The sequence below is a fragment of the Lissotriton vulgaris genome, chromosome 2_1, assembly GCF_964263255.1.
Source record: "Lissotriton vulgaris chromosome 2_1, aLisVul1.2, whole genome shotgun sequence".
Taxonomy (NCBI): domain Eukaryota; kingdom Metazoa; phylum Chordata; class Amphibia; order Caudata; family Salamandridae; genus Lissotriton; species Lissotriton vulgaris.
The window spans coordinates 1908973209-1908984612 of record NC_141687.1 but is presented as its reverse complement, the minus strand read 5'-3'; the positions used below and the strand labels follow the sequence as shown (position 1 = coordinate 1908984612).

General features: G+C 47.0%; 1 pseudogene; it reads left to right on the top strand.

Moving 5' to 3' along the window:
* The first annotated feature begins 425 nt into the window (after positions 1-425).
* LOC147733498 (18S ribosomal RNA) lies at positions 426-2786 on the top strand (annotated as a pseudogene).
* Positions 2787-11404: the final 8618 nt, after the last annotated feature.

Genomic DNA, 11404 nt, shown 5'->3' with positions numbered 1-11404 from the left:
GCTCTCTCCACTGGCTCCCTGTGCAGCAGAGGATTAGATTCAAGGTTCTCTGCCTTGCATTTAAAATCCTCAAGGGTACATCCCCACAAATCTTGGAGAAACTGCTGATCCCCTATGTCCCCTCTCGCACTCTTAGATCGTTAGGCCAGAACTTAGCAGTGGTCCCACGTTTTAAGTTGAGCAGAGTTGGTGGCCGCTCCTTTCGAGTCCTGGAGGCTAGTTGGTGGAATTCTCTTCCTCCACAAATCCGGGCCATCGATGAGCTCCTTCAGTTTAGACGGGCTATCAAGACCTTTTTATTTGTTTAGCTCATCTGTTGTGTCTTTTCTTCTTTCTGCCCGCTTTTAATGCTGTGTTGTGTTTACCTTTTCAAAGCGCCAGGACGCCCCTTTGCTGGGGCAGCTGTGCGCGGTACAAATAAAAATAACATAACATAACATAACTTGTCTCAAAGATTAAGCCATGCATGTGTACAAGCACATTGCTGGTACAGCGAAACTGCGAATGGCTCATTAAATCAGCTATGGTTCCTTTGATAGCTCCGTCTGCTAACTTGAGAACCCTGGTAATTCTAAAGCTAATACATGCTGACGAGCGCTGACCTCCAGGGATGCATGCATTTGTCAGACCAAGACCCATCCAATAGGGTGACCAAATGGCCGTAGAGAGATCCCTATCCAGTGACTTCAGCTTGGGTCCTGGGGCCTGGGACCTAGAACATGGAGCCCGTGCCATGGGTCCTAGATCCTGGTACTTTAGTCCTTGGGCCTGGGTCGGGGCATTGGAGGACTAGGGCCTAAGTCATGGGTCCAGGGGCCTGGGGCCTGAGCCCTGGGTCCTGTGGCCTTCATCATTGGGCCTGGGCCCTTGGTCAAGGGTTCTGTGGCCTGGGTCATTGGGCCTGGGTCCTTGGTCTTGGGTCATGTGTCCTGGGGTCTATTGTCTGGGGGCTGGGCCGTGGGTCATAGGTCTGTGGCCTGGGCCCTAGTACCTGCGTCCTGGGTTCTGTGACCTGGGTCCTGTGGTCTGGTTCATTGGGCCTGGGTCCTGGGGGCTGGGTCCTGGGTCCTGGGCTGTGGGTCATAAGTCCTGTAGCCTTGCCCGAGTGCCTGGGTCCTGGGTTCTGTGACCTGAGTCCTGTGGCCTGGGACCAGGGTCCTGGGGCCTGGGTCACCTGGCCTGGGGCCTGAGGCCTGTGGCCTGGGTCATTGGTCCTGTGGTCTGTGACCTGGGTCCTGGGCCCTGGGTTGTATGACCTGGGTCCTGGCTCATGGGGCCTGGGTGCCCTTGCATCCACACCTGTCCCCCTAGCAAGCCACCTACCTCCCAGGCAGGTGGGCATTCCCCAGCAGGCTCCTGAGGGGTGTGAAGGCCAGTCCGGGATGAGCATGTGCCTCTCAGCAATTCGTCCAGCAGGTTTGGCTACCTGGTTGATCCTGCCAGTACTTCCTGTGCCTACCATGGTAATCACGGATAACGGGGAATCAGGGTTTAATTCCAGAGAGGGAGCCTGGGAAATGGCTAACACATCCAAGGAAGCCAGCAGGCACACAAATTACCCACACCCGACTCAGGGAGGTCTTTTGAGGCCCGTAATTGGAATGAGTACACTTTAAATTCTTTAACGAGGATCCATTGGAGGGCAAGTCTGGTGTCAGCAGCCTCAGTAATGCATCCCTTTTTAAAGTCGATGCAATTAAAAAGCTTTTAGTTGGTCAATCCCAAGATCCAACTACAAGCTTTTGAAGATGGTGGTCCACCATAAGGTGAGCTAACTCCTGTCCCAGCAACTGTCGTTCGGCGCCCCCATTGATGCTCTTGACTGAGTGTCCTGGCCTTCTGAAACGTTTACTTTGAAAAAATTAGAGTGTTCACAGCAGGCCAATCACCTGAATACCTCAGCTATGAATAATGGAATAGGACTCCAGTTCTTTTGTGTTGGTTTTTTAAACTGGGGCCATGATTAAGACAGACGGGTGGCTAGAGGTGAAACTCTTAGACTGGCGCAAGACGAACCAATGTGAAAGCATTTGCCAAGAATGTGTTTCTTAATCAAGACCTAAAGTTTGAGGTTTGAAGAGGTTCATATACCGTCCTGGTTCCGGCCATAAACAATGCCAACTAGCGATTTGGCTGCATTAGTCCTATGTCCCGCCGAGCAGCTTCCAGGAAACCAAAGTCTTTGGGTTCAGAGTATGGTTGCAAAGAAGAAACTTAAAGGAATTGATGGAAGGAAACCACCAGGAGTGGAGTCTGTAACTTAATTTGATTCAACACTGGAAGCCTCAACCGCCCGACAAAAGAATAAGACTCCTCCATGCTAAGTAGTTACATGACCCACAGCGGTCGGCATCCAACTTCTTAGAGAGACAACTGGCATTCAGCCACACATAATCGAGCAATAAAAGGTCTGTGATGCCCTTAGATGTCTGGGGCTGTATATGCACTACCCTGAATGGATCAGGGTGTGTGTACCCTTCACCGATAGGTGTAGGTAACTCGCTGAAGCCCGTTCATGATAGGGATTAGGGATTACAATTATATCTCATGAACAAATAATTCCCAGTAATTGCTGAAAATAAGCTCATATTGATTAAGTCCCTGCCCTTTGTACACACCTCCAGTCTCAACAACCAATTGGATGGTTTAGTGAGGTCCTCAGATTGGTCCTGCCAGGGTCAGCAACCGCACTGGCGGAGCGCCGAGAAGACGATAAAACTTGACTATCTAGAGGAATTAAAAGTCATAACAAGGTTTCCATAGGCAAACCTGCAGAAAGATCATTAACAGCAGAGGGGCTGGGCAAATGGGGGTGCCAGACCAACACCCTCAATCATCTCCCATACTGAAAACACACTGTAGGGATAGGGCCCAGCTCTCCACTCATGCGCCCCAGCTGGCAGAGTGGTCTGTGACCCTTCGGAGCTTTTGAGTGAGGACCGGAACAGAACAGGTTTCTCCACCCAGGAGGACCCAACCGATGTACGTGTGAGGAAAGGAGGTGTACCGACTGCTCCAGGAGCAACAAGATTTAAAGCCCTCTAGAGACAGAACCCATGCTTATCTAGCATGACCCCTTGGGGGAACCATATGGCAGTCCCTCCCTGGGCTGGGACCACCCCCAAAGGCCCTGCTGCCCTGGGATCTCCTGCACCTGATCCTGGTCGGACTGAGTTTCAGGGTGCCCGAGGAGAGGCCCTTCTCATGTGGTAGGGCAGGGCTGTGAGGGTACTCTGGCTCATCTCTGCAGGTGCGTGCTGGATGGGACAGCCACTTGGTGCTTACCGTCTGGCACCTCCAACCAGGTCAGGAGGTGGCCTACCCCCAGCCCGCCTGCATGGCTCTGGCTGCCATCCACGTTGTGGGCTCTCACTATTGCAGGCTTTGAGCCCGGTAGTGGATTTGGTGTATGTGCTTTGCTGAGGAGCCAATGAGGTAAAGTTACCAATCCCCCTAAACCCACTACCAATGGACCTGAGTCACATTAGTCTCCAGGGTTCAGAATAATGAGAACTATCCCTCTTTCCACATTTAACACTATTCAGCTCTGTTCTAAATGTGGAAGTCTTCCAAAGTTGTGGATGTTTCTTACCTATCTTCCATAAACTTTGCTTAGTGTATGATTGCTTCTACATCCGCCTTCTCAGGCTTAAACATGTACACTCTATTTTTCAGGGTTAAAGCTGTACATTTTATTTTACCTTCATGTTGCAGCTGCCCTGCTACTCTATGTTAGAGTACTGTTAATTAGTTGCCAGTGTCCATACATTCGCATTTCCATTGACTCCAAGGTACTACTTTGTCTGTTCAAAGCCTACTTTTTTTCTGTTAGCTAAATGGATGTTCGTTGTGGACAACCTGATGGATGTATGTATGTGGAGGATATATTCTGCAGTAAATGGAAGATGTTTACACTCCTGGAGCTGTCTTCATATGAAAGAAACAATTTGCTAGGATAACTTCACGGCTACAATACCCAGCTGCCCAACACTACAGTTATCTATACTATGGGCAGAAACCAGTACAATGGACTAGATATTTTTGTGTACCAGCCTTGCTCTTGTTGCAGCCTCCCTGAACTTTCCTCAAGCATGGTAATCCCTGTTATTGATTTTATCCCTACTTTAACCCTGACCACTGGTGTGTTAGAACTATGGGGGATATGTACAAGTGAAGTGGCGAAATGAGGCAGTAGCCGTCATGGCTTAACGCCTCTCTCTGCCACTTCTGAAACGCAAGGCTCATTTATGAGGATATGGTGCAGCCTTGTGTTTCACCCTGCACTAATGCTACACTTCGCAGTGTAGCACCAATGAAGGCACCCTTGCACCATAGTGCAAGGGTGTCTGTGTGCAGGGTAGGATTGGTTATGTACATAACCAATCCTAAAATGCCATTTTGTCACTTTTATGTGTGCTGCTTCATGCAGCACACATGAAAGTCACAAAATTGATTTTTTTTTACAGATTCATTACGCACATGAAGGAGGACCTTCCTGTGCATAAACAATCCATGGCAGTTTGATTTTTCCATGTGTGCTGCACAAGGCAGCACACATGGGAAAAGCAAAAACTAGGAGACATAATGCATTTCTCCTTGCTTCGCTAACTTAGGACCAGGGGGCCATTAGGATGGCGGGCGGCAATCCGCCTGCCATCCGCACAGAAATTACCCCTGCCACATTAGGATGGCTGGGGAGTCCGCGGAGGAAAACTCTTGCCCCCTCCCAAACTCCTCCCAAATAGCTAAAAACAACATTAGTCAAATGACCAGTGCCATAAAAAGCAATATTGTTATAAAGGGAAACGTTTTGTTCAGCCATTGTTGTATCTCACATTATCGCTAATGTGATTTATTGTGCTGCATCTTCAAAGTATGCAATAACACATTATAGAAGGAGTTGTTTGATAAAGCATGGTAGGCGAGTGGAAGTGAAACCTTTTCAACTGTAATGTCGAATATCTGCACAGACACAGAAGATATAACTTGAATGGGGGTATGGGAAGAACAGTGGGGCATATTATCAAGGGGGTTTATCTCCGCTTTTTTGGCTTTAAAAGCCAAGAAAGTGGAGATAAAATTATCTCCCTATTACCTAGCTGTCGCTAACACCAGTTAGCGACAGCTAGTAGGAGATAGCGACCATCTTGGGCCCCACTTTGCATGTCAGTGATATTTATCACTAATGACATGCAAAGTGGGCGTGCCAAGATGTTAGCGACTGAAAACAGTCGCTAACATCGCTATCTCCTATTACCAACTTTTGGAGATATTCGCGCTAAGCGCGAATATCTCCAAAAGCTAACACCTGCCCTGAGCAGTTCTTAGCCATGTTATCCAATGGGAGGTGGATAACATGGCTAAGAGCATTAGCTCGGTAATGCATGAATATCGCTGACTTTTCAGCGATATTCATGCATTGCGGCGATTTTTCTATCGCATTTGCGATAAACCTTGGTAATACCAAGGTTTATTTGCGGTAAAAATCGCCGCAGCTCAGCTGTAAATTTTTGTCTCTAACCAAGCAATAGCGATAATTATCGCTATTGCTTGGTAATATGCCCCAGTAACTTCAGGAAAAATAGCGCTGTATTTCTCCATGTAAAATGCAGTGTAAGTAGAAATCTCTGCAATTATTCAGATACAGAGAAATAAATCAAAGATTACTGCATAGCAAGATGAATGTAAAGCATTGGAGAGGATGTAGCCTTACAGCTAGTCAACGTCGAAGCTGGGGAACCGGGTTCCAGTCTCGGCAACAATGCTCAACATCCTGTGGTTCTGGGCAAATCACTTAATATCCCCGTACCTGACAAAAAAAACAAAGGATGTGTCCTCATGTAACGAAACTGGTGCTATGTAAAGCGCTCTGATACCCGATATCTTCGGGTCTAGTTTGCGCTATATAAAACTCTAAAAAAACACACACAAAAAACACAGGGGCATATTATCAAGGGGGTTTATCTCCGCTTATTTGGCTTTAAAAGCCAAGAAAGCGGAGATAAAATTATCTCGTTTTTACCTAGCTGGTGCTAACACCGGTTAGCGACAGCTAGTAGGAGATAGCGACCATCTTGGCCCCGCTTTGCATGTCAGTGATATTTATCACTAATGACATGCAAAGTGGGCGTGCCAAGATGTTAGCGACTGGAAACAGTCGCTAACATCGCTATCTCCTATTACCAACTTTTGGAGATATTCGCGCTAAGCGCGAATATCTCCAAAAGCTAACACCTGCCCCTGAGCAGTTCTTAGCCATGTTATCCAATGGTAGGTGGATAACATGGCTAAGAGCATTAGTTCGGTAATGCATGAATATCGCTGACTTTTCAGCGGTATTCATGCATTTCGGCCGATTTTTATCGCTTAGGAGATATGCCTTGATAATAGCAAGGTTCCTAAGCGATAAAAATCGCTGCAGCTCGGCGATAGAAATATCGCCGCTAAACCAAAATAGCGATAATTATCGCTAGTTGTTGGTAATATGCCCCACAATCATTACAATAACATATATCTAACCATAGATCCAAAAAGAAATGTGGTAAAATAACATTACATCATCTTCATTGTGATTGGAATGAGAAGCTGTGTAGACATATAACTACAACAAAATTGAACATACTTTGTATTTTTTATATAAATTATAAGCTGAAGAAAAAAGTCAGTAGGAACATTATGACATAAAAATGTTATGTAATTCATGATCTTGGAGCAGATTTCTAATTATAAATTTGCTCTTTTGTTCCTTGTAAAGGACTAAGAATAATGCTTTCAGTCAGATTTGAAAACATGTTACTTAACGTTAAAAAAAAAACTAATGGCGAATTATTTCTTCAGCACAAAGGGTTCTCCTGAGTAATTGCTAGATAGTTAATACTTCAAGTATAAATTGCGGTATTTTCTCAAAGATGTTTTAGAATCCATTGCAAAATACATCAACTTGACAACATTCGAAATTAGTTACTGCAATCAAAGGTTTGACTTTTTTTCAGTGCATGATCAAAGTGATGTAGAAGTACATGCTGTGCCGGTTTTCCTCCTGCTAGCTATAAAATGTCACACAACAAAATTACCGAGCTATTTTATGGCAGCGGCTAATGCATTTGATTTAAATATATATTCATACTTATTCTTTTCAAACTGCATTTTTACACGTTTTAAGATCACAGTACTTTCTTTGCGGCGTTATATTTCTCACACCGCTACTTCACACGTATTGTCTCTGAAGTTAGCCCCGCCTTGTAGAGGTAAGCAGGTCCATATGTGCCAATACTATGATTTAACACTTCAAAGGTTTTGTACGTCAACACCGAGCCCTTAATTTGTTGAACCGCGCATTCACCACACAAGTGCTTGTGTCCTACGTGGGTATTGGGGTGTTTATGCTTCAGGGACCTCTGGACGGGGGACACCCAATCTTCTGGCTGTATGTTCATCCACGTATGGTGCAGGGCCGGCGCTAGGCATGGGCAGCATGGGCGGCTGCCCAGGGCCCCGAGCTCAGCCCATCAACAGGGGACCTCGCAAAAGTGTTTCCCCACCAGCCTCGTGCCGGTGGTGAGCACTGCGTGGCCCAGCGAAGGGCTGCCTCTCCACTGGGCTTCGCAGGCATGTGTAGGAATAGGGGAAGAGGCCCCCCTCCCCTGTGCCTCGCAGCACTCGGTAATGGCTGTTAACCCCCAGGGAGGGGGCCCCTTTTCCCCGGGGCCGTGCAGCCCACATGTAGCGCGAGGCCCGTCTGCATTTGCAGGTTTGACCTGTAATTGGGAACAGGGTCAGATTACGAAGGCAAGCAGTCATTCAATGGCCGATGGGCCGGTGCTGAAAGGTGTGACATGTGGGCTGGTTGTTAAAGGGCCTCAGTTTCATTCCTGCCTCCCAGGCCATCACTCTTCTGGCTATGGTGTGCGGGGCGAAGGTGTTAAGTGTGGCAATATGCCGTAATTGGCCACTTGTTTGCTCTATTTGTTCTGTCATTCTTCCCTAAGCCCCCCCCCCCCTCCCCCCCGTTGGCACCCCCCCAAAGAAGTGTCTTGCCCAAGACCGCTCCCCTGCCAGGCAATGGTAGGTGGGGTCAGGTGGAAGTATGCAGGGGCGTCCCTGAGGGAGCAGGTTTTAGGCTATGGGTAATGGACACCTTAGTCTCCACAGTAGCAGCAGTAAATGTGTCCTTTTTCTTGACCCCCCCCCCCCCCTCCCCTGCGAGGTCATCACCTTGAGGATATGGAGGGCTGGGGAAGGAGTGAACTGCGATAAGCCTTCCTGGAGGGTGTGGGTATATTTACATGGGCCTCGCAGTGAGATAACCTTTGTTAGGCTTTTATGAAACTAGCGAGGATGTGACGTTGTGTCCTAAGCTGCCTACATTGGCAGTCGGAGACCAGGTTCTAGTCCCAGCACCAGCTCAACATCCTGTCATTCTGGGAAATATCACTTAATCTCACCAAAGACTAAAGTAAAAATACATTTGATCTTGTGCAGTGTAACTGTTGCCCATGTAAATCACCCCAATGTGCTAGCACCAGGGGCGGATTGGCAAGGCGGGCATTCGGGAATGGGCCGAAAGGCCGGTGCCTCAGTGGCCTCTGTGGGCCGTTTTTTTTCTCCCATGTCCTAGTTCACAGAGAGTGGACTAGGAAAGGGGAGAAAAAAAACGGCCCACAGAGTGCACGAGACAGAGACTGAGAAAATGAAAGCAGCCTCGCTGTGCAGCCGGACAGCGATTGTCAGCTGTGGCCTCTCCTTCACCCCTACCCTGCCAAGCAATCAAGCTGAGGCTGGACTGGGGAGGGGTGATTGTTTGAAATAATCGGCCTCCCTGGGGGCCAGGTGTTTCTCAGGCCTTTGAGCCATTTGCACCTCGGCCCCCTGGCGCCCACGCAGCCCAGAAACGGTGTTAGTCTTAACACCTCGCCCACAGCCCTTCACATTCAGGGCATAGTGGGCGAGGAGGAATGGGTCTTGCTGTGGGGGCCAGGTGATGTTTGGAATTTTTTTGTTTTATTTATTTATTTATGCGATTTTATATAGCGCGGACTTTACCCAAAGGTGTCAGAGCGCTTCACACTAGGAACAGCAATAATACATGAGGAGAAAATTATAAGTGGACAAATTACAAAAGCAAACGTTCAAAAGTGACAATAGTGAGCAACCAAAATACAAGAGGAGCAAACAATACATTACAGGATGAAAAAGAGATATGTGTGCAGGTTACAAAAGCGTACAAAATACAAGTAGAGGTATAATACTGCAATTAATGGCAGACACTCCAGCACAAGAACAAACGTTACGTAGGCAATGGTGGCACTTGTGCAAGTATCTAAAGCAAACAAAAGTGAGAGGTAGCAAACAGTGTGTTACAAGAGAAAAGTGAATTGTGCAAGTTCATGTGCTCCTGAGCTGAAGGTCTGGGGAGGGCTAAGTAGGTTAGTAATAGCAGGGGCTTTGCTGCTTTTCAGGTGCTCCTGTGCTGGAGGGCTGGAATAATTTTGTGACAAAAAGGGGCCTTGCTATTTTTTTTAGTTGCTCAGCATGTAGGCCATTGCCACCTTGGCCCTGTGTCGTGTGCAAGAACAGTATCCTCCCACTTTCATTCCTTGTCTGTGCAAATAGTATTTCATGAAAGGGCACGCCCCTTGAATGTGGGCCACGCCCCTTAAATGAGGGCCACGCCTCTTGAATGTGGGCCACTTTTTTCGTCAGTGCCCGGGCCGAATTGTGATCCCAATCCGACCCTGGCTAGCACCAAGTTCACCTTATGTAAACTATAAAATTCAATTTTTTTGACTCAATCCCAGCTATTTTAATGCACACTAACTGCCTGATCTGCTCACACTGCAACAACAAGGAGTTTAATCCCCAAGCCATAGTTTCCACTTGCCTTGAGTTTGCTTTGTGCTCAATGTGTCGATGTATGCGTATGGCACCGTATGTAGATTTGCATATACACCTCGCACATAGCACTCCATGCATTATCCTCACTGGCCTTTGCTATTCTCCAACTATGTATTTTAACGAAAATAAAACGTGAACAAAAAGTCGGAATGCTTGTTCTTTACTTTGCATGTATATGTTAAAACAAATTACGAAGTATTAATGTCATCCTAAGGTAGCACAATAATGGCACATAAAGATAAGGGAGCCTATTGAAATTTGCAATTATATCCATAGTGAGTGAGGTTTTCTCTTGTGTCATTTTATATTTTGAATGATCCAGCCCCTCATTACCTCACAGGATCTCCCCCCTTTATGAGGCAGAACTGGAAATTGTATCATGTGACAAATGTAATCTATTTAATACAGTTTTAAAATATATGGACTTATTTAATTTGTATATTTACTTTTTTGCCCATGTTACTAAAGTTCATGTTAGGTCTCTTCAGGGATGCCAAATAAAATCAATAGTCCTGCGGTGTAACTTTCTGTTATGCCACTCCTTGTGATGTTACCAAGGGCGGCCCCTGCCCTAGGGCGGAGTAGCGTCACCCCACTGCTTTCTCGCAGAGCGAGAAGCAGAAACATCAAATGCTAAATCTACCATTTTATGTTTCTGCTACTCACACTGCGAGAAAGCAGAAGTGTTTGGTTTGGGGCGGGCGGGTCTGCTTTAGGGCAGGGGAGGAGTGCCTTGCCACCTGCTAAGGGCCCTGACTGTTTGGTCTTGCACACTCTGGCCTTTCTCCATGTAGGCACCAATGCACCATACATGGAGAAAATGGCCTCCCAATAGGCACCTGGCTGGTCGGTGTCCCAGCCAATCACAATGCTGCCATTGCAGCGTTGTGATTGGCTTATGGGAGGGAGGCTGCCTGCTTCCTGTTCCTGCCAGAGTCAGGAAAGAAAGAGAGCAGGTCAGGAGCAGAGATGACTTGAGACCTGGGAAGGTAAGTTTATTTTATTTTTAAATTACCCCCTCCCCCCACGCGAACCCCTGTGAGACCTCCCACCCACGAGTCATGCTAGCCGCGACTGGATTTTACATGCAAATTAGAGGGGCCTCACATCTTCCCTTTCGCCCGGGGCCCCAGAAGTTCTAGGACCGGCCCTGGTATGGTGCCACATTCTGTGATTTTGTGTGGTAGAGGGCGCTGTATGAGCGTTGCCATTTCTTCATACGACTCCCTCATTGCCTCTACCTCAAGTGAACAAGCATGCAGCAGAAAACACCTTGCTCAACTCATAACTTTGCTTCTTACACCTGGGCTTGGTATTTCTAAAATTTGAACTGTATTGTCTTCAAATACAGCAATGGATGCACATATTGTGCAGGATGTGGAACAAGTTGTTTTTGTGACAGAGCATAGGGGAGCTTTCAAGCATCAATTGCTCCCATTAGGGATAATTGTGTAAATGTGTCAGTAAAGAAGGCAGTTGATTTTTCCATTAAGTATTTCATTCACTCACT